General features: G+C 41.9%; 83 non-coding genes and 18 pseudogenes across 83 annotated transcripts; all 101 read left to right on the top strand.

Annotated features, from left to right (window-relative positions):
- Positions 1-48, top strand: part of LOC134887796 (5S ribosomal RNA) — a 119-nt pseudogene extending 71 nt beyond the window's left edge.
- Positions 49-154: 106 nt separating this feature from the next.
- Positions 155-273, top strand: LOC135061384 (5S ribosomal RNA). The gene has a single exon (XR_010247767.1). It is a non-coding gene; the product is annotated as a 5S ribosomal RNA (ribosomal RNA).
- A 107-nt stretch (positions 274-380) lies between these two features.
- On the top strand, positions 381-499 carry LOC134887246 (5S ribosomal RNA). Its single transcript, XR_010171012.1, has one exon. It is a non-coding gene; the product is annotated as a 5S ribosomal RNA (ribosomal RNA).
- A 107-nt stretch (positions 500-606) lies between these two features.
- On the top strand, positions 607-725 carry LOC134887234 (5S ribosomal RNA). The gene has a single exon (XR_010171010.1). It is a non-coding gene; the product is annotated as a 5S ribosomal RNA (ribosomal RNA).
- A 107-nt stretch (positions 726-832) lies between these two features.
- LOC134893014 (5S ribosomal RNA) lies at positions 833-950 on the top strand (annotated as a pseudogene).
- Positions 951-1057: 107 nt separating this feature from the next.
- On the top strand, positions 1058-1176 carry LOC135066171 (5S ribosomal RNA). Its single transcript, XR_010252426.1, has one exon. It is a non-coding gene; the product is annotated as a 5S ribosomal RNA (ribosomal RNA).
- A 107-nt stretch (positions 1177-1283) lies between these two features.
- On the top strand, positions 1284-1402 carry LOC134901548 (5S ribosomal RNA). Its single transcript, XR_010175037.1, has one exon. It is a non-coding gene; the product is annotated as a 5S ribosomal RNA (ribosomal RNA).
- A 107-nt stretch (positions 1403-1509) lies between these two features.
- Positions 1510-1628, top strand: LOC135069141 (5S ribosomal RNA). Its single transcript, XR_010255330.1, has one exon. It is a non-coding gene; the product is annotated as a 5S ribosomal RNA (ribosomal RNA).
- A 107-nt stretch (positions 1629-1735) lies between these two features.
- On the top strand, positions 1736-1854 carry LOC134890396 (5S ribosomal RNA; annotated as a pseudogene).
- A 107-nt stretch (positions 1855-1961) lies between these two features.
- On the top strand, positions 1962-2080 carry LOC134887222 (5S ribosomal RNA). The gene has a single exon (XR_010171008.1). It is a non-coding gene; the product is annotated as a 5S ribosomal RNA (ribosomal RNA).
- Positions 2081-2187: 107 nt separating this feature from the next.
- LOC135059030 (5S ribosomal RNA) lies at positions 2188-2306 on the top strand. Its single transcript, XR_010245450.1, has one exon. It is a non-coding gene; the product is annotated as a 5S ribosomal RNA (ribosomal RNA).
- A 106-nt stretch (positions 2307-2412) lies between these two features.
- Positions 2413-2531, top strand: LOC134887211 (5S ribosomal RNA). Its single transcript, XR_010171007.1, has one exon. It is a non-coding gene; the product is annotated as a 5S ribosomal RNA (ribosomal RNA).
- A 107-nt stretch (positions 2532-2638) lies between these two features.
- On the top strand, positions 2639-2757 carry LOC134888564 (5S ribosomal RNA; annotated as a pseudogene).
- Positions 2758-2864: 107 nt separating this feature from the next.
- Positions 2865-2983, top strand: LOC135065703 (5S ribosomal RNA). The gene has a single exon (XR_010251976.1). It is a non-coding gene; the product is annotated as a 5S ribosomal RNA (ribosomal RNA).
- Positions 2984-3090: 107 nt separating this feature from the next.
- LOC134887200 (5S ribosomal RNA) lies at positions 3091-3209 on the top strand. The gene has a single exon (XR_010171006.1). It is a non-coding gene; the product is annotated as a 5S ribosomal RNA (ribosomal RNA).
- A 107-nt stretch (positions 3210-3316) lies between these two features.
- On the top strand, positions 3317-3435 carry LOC134889528 (5S ribosomal RNA; annotated as a pseudogene).
- Positions 3436-3542: 107 nt separating this feature from the next.
- Positions 3543-3661, top strand: LOC135065651 (5S ribosomal RNA). Its single transcript, XR_010251926.1, has one exon. It is a non-coding gene; the product is annotated as a 5S ribosomal RNA (ribosomal RNA).
- Positions 3662-3768: 107 nt separating this feature from the next.
- LOC134887189 (5S ribosomal RNA) lies at positions 3769-3887 on the top strand. Its single transcript, XR_010171005.1, has one exon. It is a non-coding gene; the product is annotated as a 5S ribosomal RNA (ribosomal RNA).
- A 107-nt stretch (positions 3888-3994) lies between these two features.
- On the top strand, positions 3995-4112 carry LOC134888154 (5S ribosomal RNA). The gene has a single exon (XR_010171110.1). It is a non-coding gene; the product is annotated as a 5S ribosomal RNA (ribosomal RNA).
- Positions 4113-4219: 107 nt separating this feature from the next.
- LOC135070501 (5S ribosomal RNA) lies at positions 4220-4338 on the top strand. Its single transcript, XR_010256664.1, has one exon. It is a non-coding gene; the product is annotated as a 5S ribosomal RNA (ribosomal RNA).
- Positions 4339-4445: 107 nt separating this feature from the next.
- LOC135060414 (5S ribosomal RNA) lies at positions 4446-4564 on the top strand. The gene has a single exon (XR_010246808.1). It is a non-coding gene; the product is annotated as a 5S ribosomal RNA (ribosomal RNA).
- Positions 4565-4671: 107 nt separating this feature from the next.
- On the top strand, positions 4672-4790 carry LOC135064131 (5S ribosomal RNA). Its single transcript, XR_010250443.1, has one exon. It is a non-coding gene; the product is annotated as a 5S ribosomal RNA (ribosomal RNA).
- A 107-nt stretch (positions 4791-4897) lies between these two features.
- LOC135066621 (5S ribosomal RNA) lies at positions 4898-5016 on the top strand. The gene has a single exon (XR_010252864.1). It is a non-coding gene; the product is annotated as a 5S ribosomal RNA (ribosomal RNA).
- Positions 5017-5123: 107 nt separating this feature from the next.
- On the top strand, positions 5124-5242 carry LOC135058528 (5S ribosomal RNA). Its single transcript, XR_010244955.1, has one exon. It is a non-coding gene; the product is annotated as a 5S ribosomal RNA (ribosomal RNA).
- Positions 5243-5349: 107 nt separating this feature from the next.
- LOC134888484 (5S ribosomal RNA) lies at positions 5350-5468 on the top strand (annotated as a pseudogene).
- A 107-nt stretch (positions 5469-5575) lies between these two features.
- Positions 5576-5694, top strand: LOC135065777 (5S ribosomal RNA). Its single transcript, XR_010252047.1, has one exon. It is a non-coding gene; the product is annotated as a 5S ribosomal RNA (ribosomal RNA).
- Positions 5695-5801: 107 nt separating this feature from the next.
- Positions 5802-5919, top strand: LOC134891445 (5S ribosomal RNA; annotated as a pseudogene).
- Positions 5920-6026: 107 nt separating this feature from the next.
- Positions 6027-6145, top strand: LOC134887795 (5S ribosomal RNA; annotated as a pseudogene).
- Positions 6146-6251: 106 nt separating this feature from the next.
- LOC135061382 (5S ribosomal RNA) lies at positions 6252-6370 on the top strand. Its single transcript, XR_010247765.1, has one exon. It is a non-coding gene; the product is annotated as a 5S ribosomal RNA (ribosomal RNA).
- A 107-nt stretch (positions 6371-6477) lies between these two features.
- On the top strand, positions 6478-6596 carry LOC134887178 (5S ribosomal RNA). Its single transcript, XR_010171004.1, has one exon. It is a non-coding gene; the product is annotated as a 5S ribosomal RNA (ribosomal RNA).
- Positions 6597-6703: 107 nt separating this feature from the next.
- LOC134887167 (5S ribosomal RNA) lies at positions 6704-6822 on the top strand. Its single transcript, XR_010171003.1, has one exon. It is a non-coding gene; the product is annotated as a 5S ribosomal RNA (ribosomal RNA).
- Positions 6823-6929: 107 nt separating this feature from the next.
- On the top strand, positions 6930-7047 carry LOC134893013 (5S ribosomal RNA; annotated as a pseudogene).
- Positions 7048-7154: 107 nt separating this feature from the next.
- On the top strand, positions 7155-7273 carry LOC135059221 (5S ribosomal RNA). Its single transcript, XR_010245633.1, has one exon. It is a non-coding gene; the product is annotated as a 5S ribosomal RNA (ribosomal RNA).
- Positions 7274-7380: 107 nt separating this feature from the next.
- Positions 7381-7499, top strand: LOC134887155 (5S ribosomal RNA). Its single transcript, XR_010171002.1, has one exon. It is a non-coding gene; the product is annotated as a 5S ribosomal RNA (ribosomal RNA).
- Positions 7500-7606: 107 nt separating this feature from the next.
- On the top strand, positions 7607-7724 carry LOC134891151 (5S ribosomal RNA; annotated as a pseudogene).
- A 107-nt stretch (positions 7725-7831) lies between these two features.
- LOC135059686 (5S ribosomal RNA) lies at positions 7832-7950 on the top strand. The gene has a single exon (XR_010246086.1). It is a non-coding gene; the product is annotated as a 5S ribosomal RNA (ribosomal RNA).
- A 107-nt stretch (positions 7951-8057) lies between these two features.
- LOC135062760 (5S ribosomal RNA) lies at positions 8058-8176 on the top strand. Its single transcript, XR_010249105.1, has one exon. It is a non-coding gene; the product is annotated as a 5S ribosomal RNA (ribosomal RNA).
- A 107-nt stretch (positions 8177-8283) lies between these two features.
- Positions 8284-8402, top strand: LOC135066923 (5S ribosomal RNA). The gene has a single exon (XR_010253157.1). It is a non-coding gene; the product is annotated as a 5S ribosomal RNA (ribosomal RNA).
- Positions 8403-8509: 107 nt separating this feature from the next.
- On the top strand, positions 8510-8628 carry LOC135070032 (5S ribosomal RNA). The gene has a single exon (XR_010256206.1). It is a non-coding gene; the product is annotated as a 5S ribosomal RNA (ribosomal RNA).
- Positions 8629-8735: 107 nt separating this feature from the next.
- LOC135062986 (5S ribosomal RNA) lies at positions 8736-8854 on the top strand. Its single transcript, XR_010249327.1, has one exon. It is a non-coding gene; the product is annotated as a 5S ribosomal RNA (ribosomal RNA).
- Positions 8855-8961: 107 nt separating this feature from the next.
- On the top strand, positions 8962-9080 carry LOC134888745 (5S ribosomal RNA; annotated as a pseudogene).
- Positions 9081-9187: 107 nt separating this feature from the next.
- Positions 9188-9306, top strand: LOC135070582 (5S ribosomal RNA). The gene has a single exon (XR_010256741.1). It is a non-coding gene; the product is annotated as a 5S ribosomal RNA (ribosomal RNA).
- A 107-nt stretch (positions 9307-9413) lies between these two features.
- LOC134887143 (5S ribosomal RNA) lies at positions 9414-9532 on the top strand. The gene has a single exon (XR_010171001.1). It is a non-coding gene; the product is annotated as a 5S ribosomal RNA (ribosomal RNA).
- Positions 9533-9639: 107 nt separating this feature from the next.
- LOC134885112 (5S ribosomal RNA) lies at positions 9640-9758 on the top strand. The gene has a single exon (XR_010169235.1). It is a non-coding gene; the product is annotated as a 5S ribosomal RNA (ribosomal RNA).
- A 107-nt stretch (positions 9759-9865) lies between these two features.
- LOC135064246 (5S ribosomal RNA) lies at positions 9866-9984 on the top strand. The gene has a single exon (XR_010250557.1). It is a non-coding gene; the product is annotated as a 5S ribosomal RNA (ribosomal RNA).
- Positions 9985-10091: 107 nt separating this feature from the next.
- On the top strand, positions 10092-10209 carry LOC134891150 (5S ribosomal RNA; annotated as a pseudogene).
- Positions 10210-10316: 107 nt separating this feature from the next.
- On the top strand, positions 10317-10435 carry LOC135059674 (5S ribosomal RNA). The gene has a single exon (XR_010246074.1). It is a non-coding gene; the product is annotated as a 5S ribosomal RNA (ribosomal RNA).
- Positions 10436-10542: 107 nt separating this feature from the next.
- LOC135062759 (5S ribosomal RNA) lies at positions 10543-10661 on the top strand. Its single transcript, XR_010249104.1, has one exon. It is a non-coding gene; the product is annotated as a 5S ribosomal RNA (ribosomal RNA).
- Positions 10662-10768: 107 nt separating this feature from the next.
- LOC135066922 (5S ribosomal RNA) lies at positions 10769-10887 on the top strand. Its single transcript, XR_010253156.1, has one exon. It is a non-coding gene; the product is annotated as a 5S ribosomal RNA (ribosomal RNA).
- A 107-nt stretch (positions 10888-10994) lies between these two features.
- Positions 10995-11113, top strand: LOC134893031 (5S ribosomal RNA; annotated as a pseudogene).
- Positions 11114-11220: 107 nt separating this feature from the next.
- LOC135062985 (5S ribosomal RNA) lies at positions 11221-11339 on the top strand. The gene has a single exon (XR_010249326.1). It is a non-coding gene; the product is annotated as a 5S ribosomal RNA (ribosomal RNA).
- A 107-nt stretch (positions 11340-11446) lies between these two features.
- LOC134888744 (5S ribosomal RNA) lies at positions 11447-11565 on the top strand (annotated as a pseudogene).
- A 107-nt stretch (positions 11566-11672) lies between these two features.
- On the top strand, positions 11673-11791 carry LOC135070581 (5S ribosomal RNA). The gene has a single exon (XR_010256740.1). It is a non-coding gene; the product is annotated as a 5S ribosomal RNA (ribosomal RNA).
- A 107-nt stretch (positions 11792-11898) lies between these two features.
- Positions 11899-12017, top strand: LOC134887132 (5S ribosomal RNA). The gene has a single exon (XR_010171000.1). It is a non-coding gene; the product is annotated as a 5S ribosomal RNA (ribosomal RNA).
- Positions 12018-12124: 107 nt separating this feature from the next.
- Positions 12125-12243, top strand: LOC134885111 (5S ribosomal RNA). Its single transcript, XR_010169234.1, has one exon. It is a non-coding gene; the product is annotated as a 5S ribosomal RNA (ribosomal RNA).
- Positions 12244-12350: 107 nt separating this feature from the next.
- On the top strand, positions 12351-12469 carry LOC135064245 (5S ribosomal RNA). Its single transcript, XR_010250556.1, has one exon. It is a non-coding gene; the product is annotated as a 5S ribosomal RNA (ribosomal RNA).
- A 107-nt stretch (positions 12470-12576) lies between these two features.
- Positions 12577-12695, top strand: LOC134887121 (5S ribosomal RNA). Its single transcript, XR_010170999.1, has one exon. It is a non-coding gene; the product is annotated as a 5S ribosomal RNA (ribosomal RNA).
- A 107-nt stretch (positions 12696-12802) lies between these two features.
- LOC135061323 (5S ribosomal RNA) lies at positions 12803-12921 on the top strand. The gene has a single exon (XR_010247707.1). It is a non-coding gene; the product is annotated as a 5S ribosomal RNA (ribosomal RNA).
- A 107-nt stretch (positions 12922-13028) lies between these two features.
- On the top strand, positions 13029-13147 carry LOC135061891 (5S ribosomal RNA). The gene has a single exon (XR_010248257.1). It is a non-coding gene; the product is annotated as a 5S ribosomal RNA (ribosomal RNA).
- Positions 13148-13254: 107 nt separating this feature from the next.
- Positions 13255-13373, top strand: LOC134887109 (5S ribosomal RNA). Its single transcript, XR_010170997.1, has one exon. It is a non-coding gene; the product is annotated as a 5S ribosomal RNA (ribosomal RNA).
- Positions 13374-13480: 107 nt separating this feature from the next.
- Positions 13481-13599, top strand: LOC135064957 (5S ribosomal RNA). The gene has a single exon (XR_010251253.1). It is a non-coding gene; the product is annotated as a 5S ribosomal RNA (ribosomal RNA).
- Positions 13600-13706: 107 nt separating this feature from the next.
- On the top strand, positions 13707-13825 carry LOC134884242 (5S ribosomal RNA). Its single transcript, XR_010168395.1, has one exon. It is a non-coding gene; the product is annotated as a 5S ribosomal RNA (ribosomal RNA).
- Positions 13826-13932: 107 nt separating this feature from the next.
- On the top strand, positions 13933-14051 carry LOC135065751 (5S ribosomal RNA). The gene has a single exon (XR_010252024.1). It is a non-coding gene; the product is annotated as a 5S ribosomal RNA (ribosomal RNA).
- Positions 14052-14158: 107 nt separating this feature from the next.
- On the top strand, positions 14159-14277 carry LOC134887098 (5S ribosomal RNA). The gene has a single exon (XR_010170996.1). It is a non-coding gene; the product is annotated as a 5S ribosomal RNA (ribosomal RNA).
- A 107-nt stretch (positions 14278-14384) lies between these two features.
- Positions 14385-14503, top strand: LOC134887087 (5S ribosomal RNA). Its single transcript, XR_010170994.1, has one exon. It is a non-coding gene; the product is annotated as a 5S ribosomal RNA (ribosomal RNA).
- Positions 14504-14610: 107 nt separating this feature from the next.
- LOC134901057 (5S ribosomal RNA) lies at positions 14611-14729 on the top strand. The gene has a single exon (XR_010174554.1). It is a non-coding gene; the product is annotated as a 5S ribosomal RNA (ribosomal RNA).
- Positions 14730-14836: 107 nt separating this feature from the next.
- Positions 14837-14955, top strand: LOC134884503 (5S ribosomal RNA). The gene has a single exon (XR_010168647.1). It is a non-coding gene; the product is annotated as a 5S ribosomal RNA (ribosomal RNA).
- A 107-nt stretch (positions 14956-15062) lies between these two features.
- On the top strand, positions 15063-15181 carry LOC134887776 (5S ribosomal RNA; annotated as a pseudogene).
- A 107-nt stretch (positions 15182-15288) lies between these two features.
- LOC134887076 (5S ribosomal RNA) lies at positions 15289-15407 on the top strand. Its single transcript, XR_010170993.1, has one exon. It is a non-coding gene; the product is annotated as a 5S ribosomal RNA (ribosomal RNA).
- A 107-nt stretch (positions 15408-15514) lies between these two features.
- LOC134893010 (5S ribosomal RNA) lies at positions 15515-15632 on the top strand (annotated as a pseudogene).
- Positions 15633-15739: 107 nt separating this feature from the next.
- On the top strand, positions 15740-15858 carry LOC135061239 (5S ribosomal RNA). The gene has a single exon (XR_010247626.1). It is a non-coding gene; the product is annotated as a 5S ribosomal RNA (ribosomal RNA).
- Positions 15859-15965: 107 nt separating this feature from the next.
- Positions 15966-16084, top strand: LOC134887065 (5S ribosomal RNA). The gene has a single exon (XR_010170992.1). It is a non-coding gene; the product is annotated as a 5S ribosomal RNA (ribosomal RNA).
- Positions 16085-16191: 107 nt separating this feature from the next.
- Positions 16192-16310, top strand: LOC135063549 (5S ribosomal RNA). The gene has a single exon (XR_010249877.1). It is a non-coding gene; the product is annotated as a 5S ribosomal RNA (ribosomal RNA).
- Positions 16311-16417: 107 nt separating this feature from the next.
- LOC134887052 (5S ribosomal RNA) lies at positions 16418-16536 on the top strand. Its single transcript, XR_010170990.1, has one exon. It is a non-coding gene; the product is annotated as a 5S ribosomal RNA (ribosomal RNA).
- Positions 16537-16643: 107 nt separating this feature from the next.
- LOC134891149 (5S ribosomal RNA) lies at positions 16644-16761 on the top strand (annotated as a pseudogene).
- A 107-nt stretch (positions 16762-16868) lies between these two features.
- LOC135068638 (5S ribosomal RNA) lies at positions 16869-16987 on the top strand. Its single transcript, XR_010254834.1, has one exon. It is a non-coding gene; the product is annotated as a 5S ribosomal RNA (ribosomal RNA).
- A 107-nt stretch (positions 16988-17094) lies between these two features.
- Positions 17095-17213, top strand: LOC135062758 (5S ribosomal RNA). The gene has a single exon (XR_010249103.1). It is a non-coding gene; the product is annotated as a 5S ribosomal RNA (ribosomal RNA).
- Positions 17214-17320: 107 nt separating this feature from the next.
- LOC135066921 (5S ribosomal RNA) lies at positions 17321-17439 on the top strand. Its single transcript, XR_010253155.1, has one exon. It is a non-coding gene; the product is annotated as a 5S ribosomal RNA (ribosomal RNA).
- A 107-nt stretch (positions 17440-17546) lies between these two features.
- On the top strand, positions 17547-17665 carry LOC135068771 (5S ribosomal RNA). The gene has a single exon (XR_010254963.1). It is a non-coding gene; the product is annotated as a 5S ribosomal RNA (ribosomal RNA).
- Positions 17666-17772: 107 nt separating this feature from the next.
- LOC135062983 (5S ribosomal RNA) lies at positions 17773-17891 on the top strand. Its single transcript, XR_010249324.1, has one exon. It is a non-coding gene; the product is annotated as a 5S ribosomal RNA (ribosomal RNA).
- A 107-nt stretch (positions 17892-17998) lies between these two features.
- Positions 17999-18117, top strand: LOC134888743 (5S ribosomal RNA; annotated as a pseudogene).
- A 107-nt stretch (positions 18118-18224) lies between these two features.
- LOC135070580 (5S ribosomal RNA) lies at positions 18225-18343 on the top strand. The gene has a single exon (XR_010256739.1). It is a non-coding gene; the product is annotated as a 5S ribosomal RNA (ribosomal RNA).
- A 107-nt stretch (positions 18344-18450) lies between these two features.
- LOC134887040 (5S ribosomal RNA) lies at positions 18451-18569 on the top strand. The gene has a single exon (XR_010170989.1). It is a non-coding gene; the product is annotated as a 5S ribosomal RNA (ribosomal RNA).
- Positions 18570-18676: 107 nt separating this feature from the next.
- Positions 18677-18795, top strand: LOC134885110 (5S ribosomal RNA). Its single transcript, XR_010169233.1, has one exon. It is a non-coding gene; the product is annotated as a 5S ribosomal RNA (ribosomal RNA).
- A 107-nt stretch (positions 18796-18902) lies between these two features.
- LOC135064243 (5S ribosomal RNA) lies at positions 18903-19021 on the top strand. The gene has a single exon (XR_010250554.1). It is a non-coding gene; the product is annotated as a 5S ribosomal RNA (ribosomal RNA).
- A 107-nt stretch (positions 19022-19128) lies between these two features.
- LOC135065508 (5S ribosomal RNA) lies at positions 19129-19247 on the top strand. The gene has a single exon (XR_010251788.1). It is a non-coding gene; the product is annotated as a 5S ribosomal RNA (ribosomal RNA).
- Positions 19248-19354: 107 nt separating this feature from the next.
- LOC134887028 (5S ribosomal RNA) lies at positions 19355-19473 on the top strand. Its single transcript, XR_010170988.1, has one exon. It is a non-coding gene; the product is annotated as a 5S ribosomal RNA (ribosomal RNA).
- A 107-nt stretch (positions 19474-19580) lies between these two features.
- Positions 19581-19699, top strand: LOC135061890 (5S ribosomal RNA). The gene has a single exon (XR_010248256.1). It is a non-coding gene; the product is annotated as a 5S ribosomal RNA (ribosomal RNA).
- Positions 19700-19806: 107 nt separating this feature from the next.
- Positions 19807-19925, top strand: LOC134887016 (5S ribosomal RNA). Its single transcript, XR_010170987.1, has one exon. It is a non-coding gene; the product is annotated as a 5S ribosomal RNA (ribosomal RNA).
- Positions 19926-20032: 107 nt separating this feature from the next.
- LOC134900913 (5S ribosomal RNA) lies at positions 20033-20151 on the top strand. Its single transcript, XR_010174414.1, has one exon. It is a non-coding gene; the product is annotated as a 5S ribosomal RNA (ribosomal RNA).
- Positions 20152-20258: 107 nt separating this feature from the next.
- On the top strand, positions 20259-20377 carry LOC134887005 (5S ribosomal RNA). Its single transcript, XR_010170986.1, has one exon. It is a non-coding gene; the product is annotated as a 5S ribosomal RNA (ribosomal RNA).
- A 107-nt stretch (positions 20378-20484) lies between these two features.
- LOC135064956 (5S ribosomal RNA) lies at positions 20485-20603 on the top strand. Its single transcript, XR_010251252.1, has one exon. It is a non-coding gene; the product is annotated as a 5S ribosomal RNA (ribosomal RNA).
- Positions 20604-20710: 107 nt separating this feature from the next.
- Positions 20711-20829, top strand: LOC135067989 (5S ribosomal RNA). The gene has a single exon (XR_010254199.1). It is a non-coding gene; the product is annotated as a 5S ribosomal RNA (ribosomal RNA).
- A 107-nt stretch (positions 20830-20936) lies between these two features.
- On the top strand, positions 20937-21055 carry LOC135065750 (5S ribosomal RNA). The gene has a single exon (XR_010252023.1). It is a non-coding gene; the product is annotated as a 5S ribosomal RNA (ribosomal RNA).
- A 107-nt stretch (positions 21056-21162) lies between these two features.
- Positions 21163-21281, top strand: LOC135061889 (5S ribosomal RNA). The gene has a single exon (XR_010248255.1). It is a non-coding gene; the product is annotated as a 5S ribosomal RNA (ribosomal RNA).
- Positions 21282-21388: 107 nt separating this feature from the next.
- On the top strand, positions 21389-21507 carry LOC135061888 (5S ribosomal RNA). The gene has a single exon (XR_010248254.1). It is a non-coding gene; the product is annotated as a 5S ribosomal RNA (ribosomal RNA).
- A 107-nt stretch (positions 21508-21614) lies between these two features.
- LOC134901056 (5S ribosomal RNA) lies at positions 21615-21733 on the top strand. Its single transcript, XR_010174553.1, has one exon. It is a non-coding gene; the product is annotated as a 5S ribosomal RNA (ribosomal RNA).
- A 107-nt stretch (positions 21734-21840) lies between these two features.
- Positions 21841-21959, top strand: LOC134884502 (5S ribosomal RNA). The gene has a single exon (XR_010168646.1). It is a non-coding gene; the product is annotated as a 5S ribosomal RNA (ribosomal RNA).
- Positions 21960-22066: 107 nt separating this feature from the next.
- LOC135064360 (5S ribosomal RNA) lies at positions 22067-22185 on the top strand. Its single transcript, XR_010250668.1, has one exon. It is a non-coding gene; the product is annotated as a 5S ribosomal RNA (ribosomal RNA).
- A 107-nt stretch (positions 22186-22292) lies between these two features.
- Positions 22293-22411, top strand: LOC134886993 (5S ribosomal RNA). The gene has a single exon (XR_010170984.1). It is a non-coding gene; the product is annotated as a 5S ribosomal RNA (ribosomal RNA).
- Positions 22412-22518: 107 nt separating this feature from the next.
- On the top strand, positions 22519-22637 carry LOC135063497 (5S ribosomal RNA). The gene has a single exon (XR_010249826.1). It is a non-coding gene; the product is annotated as a 5S ribosomal RNA (ribosomal RNA).
- The last annotated feature ends 13 nt before the right edge of the window (positions 22638-22650 follow it).

Genomic DNA, 22650 nt, shown 5'->3' with positions numbered 1-22650 from the left:
TTAGTACTTGGATGGGAGACCACCTGGGAATAAAAGGTGCTGTAGATATTTTTATACTGCCACACCGTTCTGTTGATGCATTCAATTTTCAAATGTATTCATTTATGAACCAGTAGTTAGAAGTAGAAAAGTTCAAACAGAAACCACAAAGCTCATCTACAGCCACACCACACTGGATACGCCCAATCTCATCTGATCTTGGAAGCTAAGCAGAGTTGGGCCTGGTTAGTACTTGGATGGGAGACCACCTGGGAATACAAGGTGCTGTAGATATTTTTATACTGCCAACACCGTTCTGTTGATGCATTCCATTTTCAAACGTGTTCATTTATGAACCAGTAGTTAGAAGTAGAAAAGTTCTAACAGAAACCATAAAGCTCATCTACAGCCACACCACACTGGATACGCCCAATCTCATCTGATCTTGGAAGCTAAGCAGTGTTGGGCCTGGTTAGTACTTGGATGGGAGACCACCTGGGAATACAAGGTGCTGTAGATAATTTTATACTGCCAACACCGTTCTGTTGATGCATTCCATTTTCAAACTTTTTCATTTATGAACCAGTAGTTAGAAGTAGAAAAGTTCTAACAGAAACCACAAAGCTCATCTACAGCCACACCACACTGGATACGCCCAATCTCATCTGATCTTGGAAGCTAAGCAGTGTTGGGCCTGGTTAGTACTTGGATGGGAGACCACCTGGGAATACAAGGTGCTGTAGATATTTTTATACTACCAACACCGTTCTGTTGATGCATTCCATTTTCAAACGTATTCATTTATGAACCAGTAGTTAGAAGCAGAAAAGTTCCAACAGAAACCAGTAAGTTCATCTACAGCAACACCACACTGGATACACCCAATCTCATCTGATCTTGGATGCTAAGCAGTGTTGGGCCTGGTTAGTACTTGGATGGGAGACCACCTGGAATACAAGGAGCTGTAGATATTTTTATACTACCAACACCGTTCTGTTGATGCATTCCATTTTCAAACGTATTCATTTATGAACCAGTAGTTAGAAGTAGAAAAGTTCTAACAGAAACCAGAAAATTCATCTACAGCAATACCACACTGGATACGCCCAATCTCATCTGATCTTCGAAGCTAAGCAGTGTTGGGCCTGGTTAGTACTTGGATGGGAGACCACCTGGGAATACAAGGTGCTGTAGATATTTTTATACTGCCAACACCGTTCTGTTGATGCATTCCATTTTCAAACGTATTCATTTATGAACCAGTAGTTAGAAGTAGAAAAGTTCTAACAGAAACCACAAAGCTCATCTACAGCCACACCACACTGGATACGCCCAATCACATCTGATCTTGGAAGCTAAGCAGTGTTGGGCCTGGTTAGTACTTGGATGGGAGACCACCTGGGAATACAAGGTGCTGTAGATATTTTTATCCTGCCAACACCGTTCTGTTGATGCATTCCATTTTCAAACGTTTTCATTTATGAACCAGTAGTTAGAAGTAGAAAAGTTCTAACAGAAACCACAAAGCTCATCTACAGCCACACCACACTGGATACGGCCAATCTCATCTGATCTTGGAAGCTAAGCAGTGTTGGGCCTGGTTAGTATTTGGATGGGAGACCACCTGGAAATACAAGGTGCTGTAGATATTTTTATACTGCCAACACCGTTCTGTTGATGCATTCCATTTTCAAACGTATTCATTTATGAACCAGTAGTTAGAAGTAGAAAAGTTCTAACAGAAACCAGAAAATTCATCTACAGCAACACCACACTGGATACGCCCAATCTAATCTGATCTTGGAAGCTAAGCAGTGTTGGGCCTGGTTAGTACTTGGATGGGAGACCACCTGGGAATACAAGATGCTGTAGATATTTTTATACTGCCAACACCGTTCTGTTGATGCATTCCATTTTCAAACGTATTCATTTATGAACCAGTAGTTAGAAGTAGAAAAGTTCTAACAGAAACCACAAAGCTCATCTACAGCCACACCACACTGGATACGCCCAATCTCATCTGATCTTGGAAGCTAAGCAGTGTTGGGCCTGGTTAGTACTTGGATGGGAGACCACCTGGGAATACAAGGTGCTGTAGATATTTTTATACTGCCAACACCGTTCTGTTGATGCATTCCATTTTCAAACGTATTCATTTATGAACCAGTAGTTAGAAGTAGAAAAGTTCTAACAGAAACCACAAAGCTCATCTACAGCCACACCACACTGGATATGCCCAATCTCATCTGATCTTGGAAGCTAAGCAGTGTTGGGCCTGGTTAGTACTTGGATGGGAGACCACCTGGGAATACAAGGTGCTGTAGATAATTTTATACTGCCAACACATTCTGTTGATGCATTCCATTTTCAAACGTATTCATTTATGAACCAGTAGTTAGAAGTAGAAAAGTTCTAACAGAAACCACAAAGCTCATCTACAGCCACACCACACTGGATACGCCCAATCTCATCTGATCTTGGAAGCTAAGCAGTGTTGGGCCTGGTTAGTACTTGGATGGGAGACCACCTGGGAATACAAGGTGCTGTAGATATTTTTATCCTGCCAACACCGTTCTGTTGATGCATTCCATTTTCAAACGTATTCATTTATGAACCAGTAGTTAGAAGTAGAAAAGTTCTAACAGAAACCACAAAGCTCATCTACAGCCACACCACACTGGATATGCCCAATCTCATCTGATCTTGGAAGCTAAGCAGTGTTGCGCCTGGTTAGTATTTGGATGGGAGACCACCTGGAAATACAAGGTGCTGTAGATATTTTTACACTGCCAACACCGTTCTGTTGATGCATTCCATTTTAAAACGTATTCATTTATGAACCAGTAGTTAGAAGTAGAAAAGTTCTAACAGAAACCAGAAAATTCATCTACAGCAACACCACACTGGATACGCCCAATCTCATCTGATCTTGGAAGCTAAGCAGTGTTGGGCCTGGTTAGTACTTGGATGGGAGACCACCTAGGAATACAAGGTGCTGTAGATATTTTTATACTGCCCACACCGTTCTGTTGATGCATTCCATTTTCAAACGTATTCATTTATGAACCAGTAGTTAGAAGTAGAAAAGTTCTAACAGAAACCACAAAGTTCATCTACAGCCACACCACACTGGATACGCCCAATCTCATCTGATCTTGGAAGCTAAGCAGTGTTGGGCCTGGTTAGTACTTGGATGGGAGACCACCTGGGAATACAAGGTGCTGTAGATATTTTTATACTACCAACACCGTTCTGTTGATGCATTCCATTTTCAAACGTATTCGTTTATGAACCAGTAGTTAGAAGTGGAAAAGTTCTAACAGAAACCAATAAGTTCATCTACAGCAACACCACACTGGATATGCTCAGTCTCATCTGATCTTGGAAGCTAAGCAGTGTTGGGCCTGGTTAGTACTTGGATGGGAGACCACCTGGGAATGCAAGGTGCTGTAGATATTTTTATACTGCCAACACCGTTCTGTTGATGCATTCCATTTTCAAATGTATTCATTTATGAACCAGTAGTTAGAAGTAGAAAAGTTCAAACAGAAACCACAAAGCTCATCTACAGCCACACCACACTGGATACGCCCAATCTCATCTGATCTTTGAAGCTAAGCAGTGTTGGGCCTGGTTAGTACTTGGATGGGAGACCACCTGGGAATACAAGGTGCTGTAGATATTTTTATACTGCCAACACCGTTCTGTTGATGCATTCCATTTTCAAACGTATTCATTTATGAACCAGTAGTTAGAAGTAGAAAAGTTCTAACAGAAACCACAAAGCTCATCTACAGCCACACCACACTGGATACGCCCAATCTCATCTGATCTTGGAAGCTAAGCAGTGTTGGGCCTGGTTAGTACTTGGATGGGAGACCACCTGGGAATACAAGGTGCTGTAGATATTTTTATACTGCCAACACCGTTCTGTTGATGCATTCCATTTTCAAACGTATTCATTTATGAACCAGTAGTTAGAAGTAGAAAAGTTCTAACAGAAACCACAAAGCTCATCTACAGCCACACCACACTGGATACGCCCAATCTCATCTGATCTTGGAAGCTAAGCAGTGTTGGGCCTGGTTAGTACTTGGATGGGAGACCACCTGGGAATACAGGTGCTGTAGATATTTTTATACTGCCAACACCGTTCTGTTGATGCATTCCATTTTCAAATGTATTCATTTATGAACCAGTAGTTAGAAGTAGAAAAGTTCAAACAGAAACCACAAAGCTCATCTACAGCCACACCACACTGGATACGCCAAATCTCATCTGATCTTGGAAGCTAAGCAGTGTTGGGCCTGGTTAGTACTTGGATGGGAGACCACCTGGGAATAAAAGGTGCTGTAGATATTTTTATACTGCCAACACCGTTCTGTTGATGCATTCCATTTTCAAACGTATTCATTTATGAACCAGTAGTTAGAAGTAGAAAAGTTCTAACAGAAACCACAAAGCTCATCTACAGCCACACCACACTGGATACGCCCAATCTCATCTGATCTTGGAAGCTAAGCAGTGTTGGGCCTGGTTAGTACTTGGATGGGAGACCACCTAGGAATACAAGGTGCTGTAGATATTTTTATACTACCAACACCGTTCTGTTGATGCATTCCATTTTCAAACGTATTCATTTATGAACCAGTAGTTAGAAGTAGAAAAGTTCTAACAGAAACCACAAAGCTCATCTACAGCCACACCACACTGGATACGCCCAATCTCATCTGATCTTGGAAGCTAAGCGGTGTTGGGCCTGGTTAGTACTTGGATGGAAGACCACCTGGGAATACAAGGTGCTGTAGATATTTTTATATTGCCATCACCGTTCTGTTGATGCATTCCATTTTCAAACGTATTCATTTATGAACCAGTAGTTACAAGTAGAAAAGTTCTAACAGAAACCACAAAGCTCATCTACAGCCTCACCACACTGGGTACGCCCAATCTCATCTGATCTTGGAAGCTAAGCAGTGTTGGGCCTGGTTAGTACTTGGATGGGAGACCACCTGGGAATACAAGGTGCTGTAGATATTATTATACTGCCAACACCGTTCTGTTGATGCATTCCATTTTCAAACGTATTCATCTATGAACCAGTAGTTAGAAGTAGATAAGTTCTAACAGAAACCATAAAGCTCATCTACAGCCACACCACACTGGATATGCCCAATCTCATCTGATCTTGGAAACTAAGCAGTGTTGGGCCTGGTTAGTACTTGGATGGGAGACCACCTGGGAATACAAGGTGCTGTAGATAATTTTATACTGCCAACACCGTTCTGTTGATGCATTCCATTTTCAAACGTATTCATTTATGAACCAGTAGCTAGAAGTAGAAAAGTTCTAACAGAAACCACAAAGCTCATCTACAGCCACACCACACTGGATATGCCCAATCTCATCTGATCTTGGAAGCTAAGCAGTGTTGGGCCTGGTTAGTACTTGGATGGGAGACCACCTGGGAATAAAAGTTGCTGTAGATATTTTTATACTGCCAACACCGTTCTGTTGATGCATTCCATTTTCAAACGTATTCATTTATGAACCAGTAGTTAGAAGTAGAAAAGTTGTAACAGAAACCACAAAGCTCATCTACAGCCACACCACACTGGATACGCCCAATCTCATCTGATCTTGGAAGCTAAGCAGTGTTGGGCCTGGTTAGTACTTGGATGGGAGACCACCTGGGAATACAAGGTTCTGTAGATAATTTTATACTGCCAACACCGTTCTGTTGATGCATTCCATTTTCAAACGTATTCATTTATGAACCAGTAGTTAGAAGTAGAAAAGATCTAACAGAAACCACAAAGCTCATCTACAGCCACACCACACTGGATATGCCCAATCTCATCTGATCTTGGAAGCTAAGCAGTGTTGGGCCTGGTTAGTACTTGGATGGGAGACCACCTGGAATACAAGGAGCTGTAGATATTTTTATACTACCAACACCGTTCTGTTGATGCATTCCATTTTCAAACGTATTCATTTATGAACCAGTAGTTAGAAGTAGAAAAGTTCTAACAGAAACCAGTAAGTACATCTACAGCAACACCACACTGGATACGCCCAATCTCATCTGATCTTGGAAGCTAAGCAGTGTTGGCCCTGGTTAGTACTTGGATGGGAGACCACCTGGGAATAAAAGGTGCTGTAGATATTTTTATACTGCCACACCGTTCTGTTGATGCATTCAATTTTCAAATGTATTCATTTATGAACCAGTAGTTAGAAGTAGAAAAGTTCAAACAGAAACCACAAAGCTCATCTACAGCCACACCACACTGGATACGCCCAATCTCATCTGATCTTGGAAGCTAAGCAGAGTTGGGCCTGGTTAGTACTTGGATGGGAGACCACCTGGGAATACAAGGTGCTGTAGATATTTTTATACTGCCAACACCGTTCTGTTGATGCATTCCATTTTCAAACGTGTTCATTTATGAACCAGTAGTTAGAAGTAGAAAAGTTCTAACAGAAACCATAAAGCTCATCTACAGCCACACCACACTGGATACGCCCAATCTCATCTGATCTTGGAAGCTAAGCAGTGTTGGGCCTGGTTAGTACTTGGATGGGAGACCACCTGGGAATACAAGGTGCTGTAGATAATTTTATACTGCCAACACCGTTCTGTTGATGCATTCCATTTTCAAACTTTTTCATTTATGAACCAGTAGTTAGAAGTAGAAAAGTTCTAACAGAAACCACAAAGCTCATCTACAGCCACACCACACTGGATACGCCCAATCTCATCTGATCTTGGAAGCTAAGCAGTGTTGGGCCTGGTTAGTACTTGGATGGGAGACCACCTGGGAATACAAGGTGCTGTAGATATTTTTATACTACCAACACCGTTCTGTTGATGCATTCCATTTTCAAACGTATTCATTTATGAACCAGTAGTTAGAAGCAGAAAAGTTCCAACAGAAACCAGTAAGTTCATCTACAGCAACACCACACTGGATACACCCAATCTCATCTGATCTTGGATGCTAAGCAGTGTTGGGCCTGGTTAGTACTTGGATGGGAGACCACCTGGAATACAAGGAGCTGTAGATATTTTTATACTACCAACACCGTTCTGTTGATGCATTCCATTTTCAAACGTATTCATTTATGAACCAGTAGTTAGAAGTAGAAAAGTTCTAACAGAAACCAGAAAATTCATCTACAGCAATACCACACTGGATACGCCCAATCTCATCTGATCTTGGAAGCTAAGCAGTGTTGGGCCTGGTTAGTACTTGGATGGGAGACCACCTGGGAATACAAGGTGCTGTAGATATTTTTATACTGCCAACACCGTTCTGTTGATGCATTCCATTTTCAAACGTATTCATTTATGAACCAGTAGTTAGAAGTAGAAAAGTTCTAACAGAAACCACAAAGCTCATCTACAGCCACACCACACTGGATACGCCCAATCTCATCTGATCTTGGAAGCTAAGCAGTGTTGGGCCTGGTTAGTACTTGGATGGGAGACCACCTGGGAATACAAGGTGCTGTAGATATTTTTATACTGCCAACACCGTTCTGTTGATGCATTCCATTTTCAAACGTATTCATTTATGAACCAGTAGTTAGAAGTAGAAAAGTTCAAACAGAAACCACAAAGCTCATCTACAGCCACACTACACTGGATACGCCCAATCTCATCTGATCTTGGAAGCTAAGCGGTGTTGGGCCTGGTTAGTACTTGATGGGAGACCACCTGGGAATAAAAGGTGCTGTAGATATTTTTATACTGCCAACACCGTTCTGTTGATGCATTCCATTTTCAAACGTATTCATTTATGAACCAGTAGTTAGAAGTAGAAAAGTTCTAACAGAAACCACAAAGCTCATCTACAGCCACACCACACTGGATACACCCAATCTCATCTGATCTTGGAAGCTAAGCAGTGTTGGGCTTGGTTAGTACTTGGATGGGAGACCACCTGGGAATACAAGGTGCTGTAGATATTTTTATACTGCCAACACCGTTCTGTTGATGCATTCCATTTTCAAACTTATTTGTTTATGAACCAATAGTTAGAAGTAGAAAAGTTCTAACAGAAACCACAAAGCTCATCTACAGCCACACCACACTGGATACGCCCAATCTCACCTGATCTTGGAAGCTAAGCAGTGTTGGGCCTGGTTAGTACTTGGATGGGAGACCTCCTGGGAATACAAGGTGCTGTAGATATTTTTATACTGCCAACACCGTTCTGTTGATGCATTCCATTTTCAAACGTATTCATTTATGAACCAGTAGTTAGAAGTAGAAAAGTTCTAACAGAAACCATAAAGCTCATCTACAGCCACACCACACTGGATACGCCCATTCTCATCTGATCTTGGAAGCTAAGCAGTGTTGGGCCTGGTTAGTACTTGGATGGGCGACCACCTGGGAATACAAGGTGCTGTAGATAATTTTATACTGCCAACACCGTTCTGTTGATGCATTCCATTTTAAAACTTATTCATTTATGAACCAGTAGTTAGAAGTAGAAAAGTTCTAACAGAAACCACAAAGTTCTTCTACAGCCACACCACACTGGATACGCCTAATCTCATCTGATCTTGGAAGCTAAGCAGTGTTGGGCCTGGTTAGTACTTGGATGGGAGACCACCTGGGAATACAAGGTGCTGTAGTTATTTTTATACTACCAACACCGTTCTGTTGATGCATTCCATTTTCAAACGTATTCGTTTATGAACCAGTAGTTAGAAGTAGAAAAGTTCTAACAGAAACCACAAAGCTCATCTACAGCCACACCACAATGGATACGCCCAATCTCATCTGATCTTGGAAGCTAAGCAGTGTTGGGCCTGGTTAGTACTTGGATGGGAGACCACCTGGGAATACAAGGTGCTGTAGATATTTTTATACTGCCAACACCGTTCTGTTGATGCATTCCATTTTCAAACGTATTCATTTATGAACCAGTAGTTAGAAGTAGAAAAGTTCTAACAGAAACCATAAAGCTCATCTACAGCCACACCACACTGGATACGCCCAATCTCATCTTATCTTGAAAGCTAAGCAGTGTTGGGCCTGGTTAGTACTTGGATGGGAGACCACCTGGGAATACAAGGTGCTGTAGATAATTTTATACTGCCAACACCGTTCTGTTGATGCATTCCATTTTCAAACGTATTCATTTATGAACAAGTAGTTAGAAGTAGAAAAGTTCTAACAGAAACCACAAAGCTCATCTACAGCCACCCCGCAATGGATACGCCCAATCTCATCTGATCTTGGAAGCTAAGCAGTGTTGGGCCTGGTTAGTACTTGGATGGGAGACCACCTGGGAATACAAGGTGCTGTAGATATTTTTATACTGCCAACACCGTTCTGTTGATGCATTCCATTTTCAAACGTATTCATTTATGAACCAGTAGTTAGAAGCAGAAAAGTTCTAACAGAAACCACAAAGCTCATCTACAGCCACACCACACTGGATACGCCCAATCTCATCTGATCTTGGAAGCTAAGCAGTGTTGGGCCTGGTTAGTACTTGGATGGGAGACCACCTGGGAATACAAGGTGCTGTAGATATTTTTATACTGCCAACACCGTTCTGTTGATGCATTCCATATTCAAACGTATTCATTTATGAACCAGTAGTTAGAAGTAGAAAAGTTCTAACAGAAACCATAAAGCTCATCTACAGCCACACCACACTGGATACGCCCAATCTAATCTGATCTTGGAAGCTAAGCAGGGTTGGGCCTGGTTAGTACTTGGATGGGAGACCACCTGGGAATACAAGGTGCTGTAGATAATTTTATACTGCCAACACCGTTCTGTTGATGCATTCCATTTTAAAACGTATTCATTTATGAACCAGGAGTTAGAAGTAGAAAAGTTCTAACAGAAACCACAAAGTTCATCTACAGCCACACCACACTGGATACGCCCAATCTCATCTGATATTGGAAGCTAAGCAGTGTTGGGCCTGGTTAGTACTTGGATGGGAGACCACCTGGGAATACAAGGTGCTGTAGATATTTTTATACTGCCAACACCGTTCTGTTGATGCATTCCATTTTCAAACGTATTCATTTATGAACCAGTAGTTAGAAGTAGAAAAGTTCAAACAGAAACCACAAAGCTCATCTACAGCCACACTACACTGGATACGCCCAATCTCATCTGATCTTGGAAGCTAAGCGGTGTTGGGCCTGGTTAGTACTTGATGGGAGACCACCTGGGAATAAAAGGTGCTGTAGATATTTTTATACTGCCAACACCGTTCTGTTGATGCATTCCATTTTCAAACGTATTCATTTATGAACCAGTAGTTAGAAGTAGAAAAGTTCTAACAGAAACCACAAAGCTCATCTACAGCCACACCACACTGGATACACCCAATCTCATCTGATCTTGGAAGCTAAGCAGTGTTGGGCTTGGTTAGTACTTGGATGGGAGACCACCTGGGAATACAAGGTGCTGTAGATATTTTTATACTGCCAACACCGTTCTGTTGATGCATTCCATTTTCAAACTTATTCGTTTATGAACCAATAGTTAGAAGTAGAAAAGTTCTAACAGAAACCACAAAGCTCATCTACAGCCACACCACACTGGATACGCCCAATCTCACCTGATCTTGGAAGCTAAGCAGTGTTGGGCCTGGTTAGTACTTGGATGGGAGACCTCCTGGGAATACAAGGTGCTGTAGATATTTTTATACTGCCAACACCGTTCTGTTGATGCATTCCATTTTCAAACGTATTCATTTATGAACCAGTAGTTAGAAGTAGAAAAGTTCTAACAGAAACCATAAAGCTCATCTACAGCCACACCACACTGGATACGCCCATTCTCATCTGATCTTGGAAGCTAAGCAGTGTTGGGCCTGGTTAGTACTTGGATGGGCGACCACCTGGGAATACAAGGTGCTGTAGATAATTTTATACTGCCAACACCGTTCTGTTGATGCATTCCATTTTAAAACTTATTCATTTATGAACCAGTAGTTAGAAGTAGAAAAGTTCTAACAGAAACCACAAAGTTCTTCTACAGCCACACCACACTGGATACGCCTAATCTCATCTGATCTTGGAAGCTAAGCAGTGTTGGGCCTGGTTAGTACTTGGATGGGAGACCACCTGGGAATACAAGGTGACGTAGTTATTTTTATACTACCAACACCGTTCTGTTGATGCATTCCATTTTCAAACGTATTCGTTTATGAACCAGTAGTTAGAAGTAGAAAAGTTCTAACAGAAACCACAAAGCTCATCTACAGCCACACCACAATGGATACGCCCAATCTCATCTGATCTTGGAAGCTAAGCAGTGTTGGGCCTGGTTAGTACTTGGATGGGAGACCACCTGGGAATACAAGGTGCTGTAGATATTTTTATACTGCCAACACCGTTCTGTTGATGCATTCCATTTTCAAACGTATTCATTTATGAACCAGTAGTTAGAAGTAGAAAAGTTCTAACAGAAACCATAAAGCTCATCTACAGCCACACCACACTGGATACGCCCAATCTCATCTTATCTTGAAAGCTAAGCAGTGTTGGGCCTGGTTAGTACTTGGATGGGAGACCACCTGGGAATACAAGGTGCTGTAGATAATTTTATACTGCCAACACCGTTCTGTTGATGCATTCCATTTTCAAACGTATTCATTTATGAACAAGTAGTTAGAAGTAGAAAAGTTCTAACAGAAACCACAAAGCTCATCTACAGCCACCCCGCAATGGATACGCCCAATCTCATCTGATCTTGGAAGCTAAGCAGTGTTGGGCCTGGTTAGTACTTGGATGGGAGACCACCTGGGAATACAAGGTGCTGTAGATATTTTTATACTGCCAACACCGTTCTGTTGATGCATTCCATTTTCAAACGTATTCATTTATGAACCAGTAGTTAGAAGCAGAAAAGTTCTAACAGAAACCACAAAGCTCATCTACAGCCACACCACACTGGATACGCCCAATCTCATCTGATCTTGGAAGCTAAGCAGTGTTGGGCCTGGTTAGTACTTGGATGGGAGACCACCTGGGAATACAAGGTGCTGTAGATATTTTTATACTGCCAACACCGTTCTGTTGATGCATTCCATATTCAAACGTATTCATTTATGAACCAGTAGTTAGAAGTAGAAAAGTTCTAACAGAAACCATAAAGCTCATCTACAGCCACACCACACTGGATACGCCCAATCTAATCTGATCTTGGAAGCTAAGCAGGGTTGGGCCTGGTTAGTACTTGGATGGGAGACCACCTGGGAATACAAGGTGCTGTAGATAATTTTATACTGCCAACACCGTTCTGTTGATGCATTCCATTTTAAAACGTATTCATTTATGAACCAGGAGTTAGAAGTAGAAAAGTTCTAACAGAAACCACAAAGTTCATCTACAGCCACACCACACTGGATACGCCCAATCTCATCTGATATTGGAAGCTAAGCAGTGTTGGGCCTGGTTAGTACTTGGATGGGAGACCACCTGGGAATACAAGGTGCTGTAGATATTTTTATACTGCCAACACCGTTCTGTTGATGCATTCCATTTTCAAACGTTTTCATTTATGAACCAGTAGTTAGAAGTAGAAAAGTTCTAACAGAAACCACAAAGCTCATCTACAGCCACACCACACTGGATACGCCCAATCTCATCTGATCTTGGAAGCTAAGCAGTGTTGGGCCTGGTTAGTACTTGGATGGGAGACCACCTGGGAATACAAGGTGCTGTAGATATTTTTATACTGCCAACACCGTTCTGTTGATGCATTCCATTTTCAAATGTATTCATTTATGAACCAGTAGTTAGAAGTAGAAAAGTTCAAACAGAAACCACAAAGCTCATCTACAGCCACACCACACTGGATACGCCCAATCTCATCTGATCTTGGAAGCTAAGCAGTGTTGGGCCTGGTTAGTACTTGGATGGGAGACCACCTTGGAATACAAGGTGCTGTAGATATTTTTATACTGCCAACACCGTTCTGTTGATGCATTCCATTTTCAAACGTATTCATTTATGAACCAGTAGTTAGAAGTAGAAAAGTTCTAACAGAAACCACAAAGCTCATCTACAGCCACACCACACTGGATACGCCCAATCTCATCTGATCTTGGAAGCTAAGCAGTGTTGGGCCTGGTTAGTATTTGGATGGGAGACCACCTGGGAATACAAGGTGCTGTAGATATTTTTATACTACCAACACCGTTCTGTTGATGCATTCCATTTTCAAACGTATTCGTTTATGAACCAGTAGTTAGAAGTAGAAAAGTTCTAACAGAAACCACAAAGCTCATCTACAGCCACACCACACTGGATACGCCCAATCTCATCTGATCTTGGAAGCTAAGCAGTGTTGGGCCTGGTTAGTACTTGGATGGGAGACCACCTGGGAATACAAGGTGCTGTAGATAATTTCATACTGCCAACACCGTTCTGTTGATGCATTCCATTTTCAAACGTATTCATTTATGAACCAGTAGTTAGAAGTAGAAAAGTTCTAACAGAAACCACAAAGCTCATCTACAGCCACACCACACTGGATACGCCCAATCTCATCTGATCTTGGAAGCTAAGCAGTGTTGGGCCTGGTTAGTACTTGGATGGGAGACCACCTGGGAATACAAGGTGATGTAGATATTTTTATACTGCCAACACCGTTCTGTTGATGCATTCCATTTTCAAACGTATTCATTTATGAACCAGTAGTTAGAAGTAGAAAAGTTCTAACAGAAACCACAAAGCTCATCTACAGCTACACCACACTGGATACGCCCAATCTCATCTGATCTTGGTAGCTAAGCAGTGTTGGGCCTGGTTAGTACTTGGATGGGAGACCACCTGGAAATACAAGGTGCTGTAGATATTTTTACACTGCCAACACCGTTCTGTTGATGCATTCCATTTTCAAACGTATTCATTTATGAACCAGTAGTTAGAAGTAGAAAAGTTCTAACAGAAACCACAAAGCTCATCTACAGCCACACCACACTGGATATGCCCAATCTCATCTGATCTTGGAAGCTAAGCAGTGTTGGGCCTGGTTAGTACTTGGATGGGACACCACCTGGGAATACAAGGTGCTGTAGATATTTTTATACTGCCAACACCGTTCTGTTGATGCATTCCATTTTCAAACGTATTCATTTATGAACCAGTAGTTAGAAGTAGAAAAGTTCTAACAGAAACCATAAAGCTCATCTACAGCCACACCACACTGGATACGCCCAATCTCATCTGATCTTGGAAGCTAAGCAGTGTTGGGCCTGGTTAGTACTTGGATGGGAGACCACCTGGGAATACAAGGTGCTGTAGATAATTTTATACTGCCAACACCGTTCTGTTGATGCATTCCATTTTAAAACTTATTCATTTATGAACCAGTAGTTAGAAGTAGAAAAGTTCTAACAGAAACCACGAAGTTCATCTACAGCCACACCACACTGGATACGCCCAATCTCATCTGATCTTGGAAGCTAAGCAGTGTTGGGCCTGGTTAGTACTTGGATGGGAGACCACCTGGGAATACAAGGTGCTGTAGATATTTTTATACTGCCAACACCGTTCTGTTGATGCATTCCATTTTCAAACGTATTCATTTATGAACCAGTAGTTAGAAGTAGAAAAGTTCAAACAGAAACCACAAAGCTCATCTACAGCCACACCACACTGGATACGCCCAATCTCATCTGATCTTGGAAGCTAAGCAGTGTTGGGCCTGGTTAGTACTTGGGTGGGAGACCACCTGGGAATACAAGGTGCTGTAGATATTTTTATACTGCCAACACCGTTCTGTTGATGCATTCAATTTTCAAATGTGTTCATTTATGAACCAGTAGTTAGAAGTAGAAAAGTTCAAACAGAAACCACAAAGCTCATCTACAGCCACACCACACTGAATACGCCCAATTTAATCTGATCTTGGAAGCTAAGCAGTGTTGGGCCTGGTTAGTACTTGGATGGGAGACCACCTGGGAATACAAGGTGCTGTAGATATTTTTATACTGCCAACACCGTTCTGTTGATGCATTCCATTTTCAAACGTATTCATTTATGAACCAGTAGTTAGAAGTAGAAAAGTTCTAACAGAAACCACAAAGCTCATCTACAGCCCCACCACACTGGATACGCCCAATCTCATCTGATCTCGGAAGCTAAGCAGTGTTGGGCCTGGTTAGTATTTGGATGGGAGACCACCTGGGAATACAAGGTGCTGTAGATAATTTTATACTGCCAACACCGTTCTGTTGATGCATTCCATTTTCAAACTTTTTCATTTATGAACCAGTAGTTAGAAGTAGAAAAGTTCTAACAGAAACCACAAAGCTCATCTACAGCCACACCACACTGGATACGCCCAATCTCATCTGATCTTGGAAGCTAAGCAGTGTTGGGCCTGGTTAGTACTTGGATGGGAGACCACCTGGGAATACAAGGTGCTGTAGATATTTTTATACTACCAACACCGTTCTGTTGATGCATTCCATTTTCAAACGTATTCATTTATGAACCAGTAGTTAGAAGTAGAAAAGTTCTAACAGAAACCAGTAAGTTCATCTACAGCAACACCACACTGGATACACCCAATCTCATCTGATCTTGGATGCTAAGCAGTGTTGGGCCTGGTTAGTACTTGGATGGGAGACCACCTGGAATACAAGGAGCTGTAGATATTTTTATACTACCAACACCGTTCTGTTGATGCATTCCATTTTCAAACGTATTCATTTATGAACCAGTAGTTAGAAGTAGAAAAGTTCTAACAGAAACCAGAAAATTCATCTACAGCAATACCACACTGGATACGCCCAATCTCATCTGATCTTGGAAGCTAAGCAGTGTTGGGCCTGGTTAGTATTTGGATGGGAGACCACCTGGGAATACAAGGTGCTGTAGATAATTTTATACTGCCAACACCGTTCTGTTGATGCATTCCATTTTCAAACTTTTTCATTTATGAACCAGTAGTTAGAAGTAGAAAAGTTCTAACAGAAACCACAAAGCTCATCTACAGCCACACCACACTGGATACGCCCAATCTCATCTGATCTTGGAAGCTAAGCAGTGTTGGGCCTGGTTAGTACTTGGATGGGAGACCACCTGGGAATACAAGGTGCTGTAGATATTTTTATACTACCAACACCGTTCTGTTGATGCATTCCATTTTCAAACGTATTCATTTATGAACCAGTAGTTAGAAGTAGAAAAGTTCTAACAGAAACCAGTAAGTTCATCTACAGCAACACCACACTGGATACACCCAATCTCATCTGATCTTGGATGCTAAGCAGTGTTGGGCCTGGTTAGTACTTGGATGGGAGACCACCTGGGAATACAAGGTGCTGTAGATATTTTTATACTGCCAACACCGTTCTGTTGATGCATTCCATTTTCAAACGTATTCATTTATGAACCAGTAGTTAGAAGTAGAAAAGTTCTAACAGAAACCACAAAGCTCATCTACAGCCACACCACACTGGATACGCCCAATCTCATCTGATCTTGGAAGCTAAGCAGTGTTGGGCCTGGTTAGTACTTGGATGGGAGACCACCTGGGAATACAAGGTGCTGTAGATATTTTTATACTGCCAACACCGTTCTGTTGATGCATTCCATTTTCAAACGTATTCATTTATGAACCAGTAGTTAGAAGTAGAAAAGTTCAAACAGAAACCACAAAGCTCATCTACAGCCACACTACACTGGATACGCCCAATCTCATCTGATCTTGGAAGCTAAGCGGTGTTGGGCCTGGTTAGTACTTGATGGGAGACCACCTGGGAATAAAAGGTGCTGTAGATATTTTTATACTGCCAACACCGTTCTGTTGATGCATTCCATTTTCAAACGTATTCATTTATGAACCAGTAGTTAGAAGTAGAAAAGTTCTAACAGAAACCACAAAGCTCATCTACAGCCACACCACACTGGATACACCCAATCTCATCTGATCTTGGAAGCTAAGCAGTGTTGGGCCTGGTTAGTACTTGGATGGGAGACCACCTGGGAATACAAGGTGCTGTAGATATTTTTATACTGCCAACACCGTTCTGTTGATGCATTCCATTTTCAAACTTATTCGTTTATGAACCAATAGTTAGAAGTAGAAAAGTTCTAACAGAAACCACAAAGCTCATCTACAGCCACACCACACTGGATACGCCCAATCTCACCTGATCTTGGAAGCTAAGCAGTGTTGGGCCTGGTTAGTACTTGGATGGGAGACCTCCTGGGAATACAAGGTGCTGTAGATATTTTTATACTGCCAACACCGTTCTGTTGATGCATTCCATTTTCAAACGTATTCATTTATGAACCAGTAGTTAGAAGTAGAAAAGTTCTAACAGAAACCATAAAGCTCATCTACAGCCACACCACACTGGATACGCCCATTCTCATCTGATCTTGGAAGCTAAGCAGTGTTGGGCCTGGTTAGTACTTGGATGGGCGACCACCTGGGAATACAAGGTGCTGTAGATAATTTTATACTGCCAACACCGTTCTGTTGATGCATTCCATTTTAAAACTTATTCATTTATGAACCAGTAGTTAGAAGTAGAAAAGTTCTAACAGAAACCACAAAGTTCATCTACAGCCACACCACGCTGGATACGCCTAATCTCATCTGATCTTGGAAGCTAAGCAGTGTTGGGCCTGGTTAGTACTTGGATGGGAGACCACCTGGGAATACAAGGTGCTGTAGTTATTTTTATACTACCAACACCGTTCTGTTGATGCATTCCATTTTCAAACGTATTCGTTTATGAACCAGTAGTTAGAAGTAGAAAAGTTCTAACAGAAACCACAAAGCTCATCTACAGCCACACCACAATGGATACGCCCAATCTCATCTGATCTTGGAAGCTAAGCAGTGTTGGGCCTGGTTAGTACTTGGATGGGAGACCACCTGGGAATACAAGGTGCTGTAGATATTTTTATACTGCCAACACCGTTCTGTTGATGCATTCCATTTTCAAACGTATTCATTTATGAACCAGTAGTTAGAAGTAGAAAAGTTCTAACAGAAACCATAAAGCTCATCTACAGCCACACCACACTGGATACGCCCAATCTCATCTTATCTTGAAAGCTAAGCAGTGTTGGGCCTGGTTAGTACTTGGATGGGAGACCACCTGGGAATACAAGGTGCTGTAGATAATTTTATACTGCCAACACCGTTCTGTTGATGCATTCCATTTTCAAACGTATTCATTTATGAACAAGTAGTTAGAAGTAGAAAAGTTCTAACAGAAACCACAAAGCTCATCTACAGCCACCCCGCAATGGATACGCCCAATCTCATCTGATCTTGGAAGCTAAGCAGTGTTGGGCCTGGTTAGTACTTGGATGGGAGACCACCTGGGAATACAAGGTGCTGTAGATATTTTTATACTGCCAACACCGTTCTGTTGATGCATTCCATTTTCAAACGTATTCATTTATGAACCAGTAGTTAGAAGCAGAAAAGTTCTAACAGAAACCACAAAGCTCATCTACAGCCACACCACACTGGATACGCCCAATCTCATCTGATCTTGGAAGCTAAGCAGTGTTGGGCCTGGTTAGTACTTGGATGGGAGACCACCTGGGAATACAAGGTGCTGTAGATATTTTTATACTGCCAACACCGTTCTGTTGATGCATTCCATATTCAAACGTATTCATTTATGAACCAGTAGTTAGAAGTAGAAAAGTTCTAACAGAAACCATAAAGCTCATCTACAGCCACACCACACTGGATACGCCCAATCTAATCTGATCTTGGAAGCTAAGCAGGGTTGGGCCTGGTTAGTACTTGGATGGGAGACCACCTGGGAATACAAGGTGCTGTAGATAATTTTATACTGCCAACACCGTTCTGTTGATGCATTCCATTTTAAAACGTATTCATTTATGAACCAGTAGTTAGAAGTAGAAAAGTTCTAACAGAAACCACAAAGTTCATCTACAGCCACACCACACTGGATACGCCCAATCTCATCTGATATTGGAAGCTAAGCAGTGTTGGGCCTGGTTAGTACTTGGATGGGAGACCACCTGGGAATACAAGGTGCTGTAGATATTTTTATACTGCCAACACCGTTCTGTTGATGCATTCCATTTTCAAACGTATTCATTTATGAACCAGTAGTTAGAAGTAGAAAAGTTCTAACAGAAACCACAAAGCTCATCTACAGCCACACCACACTGGATACGCCCAATCTCATCTGATCTTGGAAGCTAAGCAGTTTTGGGCCTGGTTAGTACTTGGATGGGAGACCACCTGGGAATACAAGGTGCTGTAGATATTTTTATACTGCCAACACCGTTCTGTTGATGCATTCCATTTTCAAATGTATTCATTTATGAACCAGTAGTTAGAAGTAGAAAAGTTCAAACAGAAACCACAAAGCTCATCTACAGCCACACCACACTGGATACGCCCAATCTCATCTGATCTTGGAAGCTAAGCAGTGTTGGGCCTGGTTAGTACTTGGATGGGAGACCACCTGGGAATACAAGGTGCTGTAGATATTTTTATACTGCCAACACCGTTCTGTTGATGCATTCCATTTTCAAACGTATTCATTTATGAACCAGTAGTTAGAAGTAGAAAAGTTCTAACAGAAACCACAAAGCTCATCTACAGCCACACCACACTGGATACGCCCAATCTCATCTGATCTTGGAAGCTAAGCAGTGTTGGGCCTGGTTAGTATTTGGATGGGAGACCACCTGGGAATACAAGGTGCTGTAGATATTTTTATACTACCAACACCGTTCTGTTGATGCATTCCATTTTCAAACGTATTCGTTTATGAACCAGTAGTTAGAAGTAGAAAAGTTCTAACAGAAACCACAAAGCTCATCTACAGCCACACCACACTGGATACGCCCAATCTCATCTGATCTTGGAAGCTAAGCAGTGTTGGGCCTGGTTAGTACTTGGATGGGAGACCACCTGGGAATACAAGGTGCTGTAGATAATTTCATACTGCCAACACCGTTCTGTTGATGCATTCCATTTTCAAACGTATTCATTTATGAACCAGTAGTTAGAAGTAGAAAAGTTCTAACAGAAACCATAAAGCTCATCTACAGCCACACCACACTGGATACGCCCAATCTCATCTGATCTTGGAAGCTAAGCAGTGTTGGGCCTGGTTAGTACTTGGATGGGAGACCGCCTGGGAATACAAGGTGCTGTAGATATTTTTATACTGCCAACACCGTTCTGTTGATGCATTCCATTTTCAAATGTATTCATTTATGAACCAGTAGTTAGAAGTAGAAAAGTTCAAACAGAAACCACAAAGCTCATCTACAGCCACACCACACTGGATACGCCCAATCTCATCTGATCTTGGAAGCTAAGCAGTGTTGGGCCTGGTTAGTACTTGGATGGGAGACCACCTGGGAATACAAGGTGCTGTAGATATTTTTATACTGCCAACACCGTTCTGTTGATGCATTCCATTTTCAAACGTATTCATTTATGAACCAGTAGTTAGAAGTAGAAAAGTTCTAACAGAAACCACAAAGCTCATCTACAGCCACACCACACTGGATACGCCCAATCTCATCTGATCTTGGAAGCTAAGCAGTGTTGGGCCTGGTTAGTACTTGGATGGGAGACCACCTGGGAATACAAGGTGATGTAGATATTTTTATACTGCCAACACCGTTCTGTTGATGCATTCCATTTTCAAACGTATTCATTTATGAACCAGTAGTTAGAAGTAGAAAAGTTCTAACAGAAACCACAAAGCTCATCTACAGCCACACCACACTGGATACGCCCAATCTCATCTGATCTTGGTAGCTAAGCAGTGTTGGGCCTGGTTAGTACTTGGATGGGAGACCACCTGGAAATACAAGGTGCTGTAGATATTTTTACACTGCCAACACCGTTCTGTTGATGCATTCCATTTTCAAACGTATTCATTTATGAACCAGTAGTTAGAAGTAGAAAAGTTCTAACAGAAACCACAAAGCTCATCTACAGCCACACCACACTGGATATGCCCAATCTCATCTGATCTTGGAAGCTAAGCAGTGTTGGGCCTGGTTAGTACTTGGATGGGACACCACCTGGGAATACAAGGTGCTGTAGATATTTTTATACTGCCAACACCGTTCTGTTGATGCATTCCATTTTCAAACGTATTCATTTATGAACCAGTAGTTAGAAGTAGAAAAGTTCTAACAGAAACCATAAAGCTCATCTACAGCCACACCACACTGGATACGCCCAATCTCATCTGATCTTGGAAGCTAAGCAGTGTTGGGCCTGGTTAGTATTTGGATGGGAGACCACCTGGGAATACAAGGTGCTGTAGATATTTTTATACTACCAACACCGTTCTGTTGATGCATTCCATTTTCAAACGTATTCGTTTATGAAACAGTAGTTAGAAGTAGAAAAGTTCTAACAGAAACCACAAAGCTCATCTACAGCCACACCACACTGGATACGCCCAATCTCATCTGATCTTGGAAGCTAAGCAGTGTTGGGCCTGGTTAGTATTTGGATGGGAGACCACCTGGGAATACAAGGTGCTGTAGATAATTTTATACTACCAACACCGTTCTGTTGATGCATTCCATTTTCAAACGTATTCGTTTATGAAACAGTAGTTAGAAGTAGAAAAGTTCTAACAGAAACCACAAAGCTCATCTACAGCCACACCACACTGGATACGCCCAATCTCATCTGATCTTGGAAGCTAAGCAGTGTTGGGCCTGGTTAGTACTTGGGTGGGAGACCACCTGGGAATACAAGGTGCTGTAGATATTTTTATACTGCCAACACCGTTCTGTTGATGCATTCAATTTTCAAATGTGTTCATTTATGAACCAGTAGTTAGAAGTAGAAAAGTTCAAACAGAAACCACAAAGCTCATCTACAGCCACACCACACTGAATACGCCCAATTTAATCTGATCTTGGAAGCTAAGCAGTGTTGGGCCTGGTTAGTACTTGGATGGGAGACCACCTGGGAATACAAGGTGCTGTAGATATTTTTATACTGCCAACACCGTTCTGTTGATGCATTCCATTTTCAAACGTATTCATTTATGAACCAGTAGTTAGAAGTAGAAAAGTTCTAACAGAAACCATAAAGCTCATCTACAGCCACACCACACTGGATACGCCAAATCTCATCTGATCTTGGAAGCTAAGCAGTGTTGGGCCTGGTTAGTACTTGGATGGGAGACCACCTGGGAATACAAGGTGCTGTAGATAATTTTATACTGCCAACACCGTTCTGTTGATGCATTCCATTTTAAAACTTATTCATTTATGAACCAGTAGTTAGAAGTAGAAAAGTTCTAACAGAAACCACAAAGTTCATCTACAGCCACACCACACTGGATACGCCCAATCTCATCTGATCTTGGAAGCTAAGCAGTGTTGGGCCTGGTTAGTACTTGGATGGGAGACCACCTGGGAATACAAGGTGCTGTAGATATTTTTATACTGCCAACACCGTTCTGTTGATGCATTCCATTTTCAAACGTATTCATTTATGAACCAGTAGTTAGAAGTAGAAAAGTTCTAACAGAAACCACAAAGCTCATCTACAGCCACACCACACTGGATACGCCCAATCTCATCTGATCTTGGAAGCTAAGCAGTGTTGGGCCTGGTTAGTACTTGGATGGGAGACCACCTGGAAATACAAGGTGCTGTAGATATTTTTATACTGCC

The sequence above is a fragment of the Pseudophryne corroboree genome, chromosome 3 (assembly GCF_028390025.1).
Source record: "Pseudophryne corroboree isolate aPseCor3 chromosome 3, aPseCor3.hap2, whole genome shotgun sequence".
Classification (NCBI taxonomy): Eukaryota; Metazoa; Chordata; class Amphibia; order Anura; family Myobatrachidae; genus Pseudophryne; species Pseudophryne corroboree.
The sequence above is the reverse complement of the archived record's forward strand: the minus strand, read 5'-3'. Positions and strand labels throughout refer to the sequence as shown.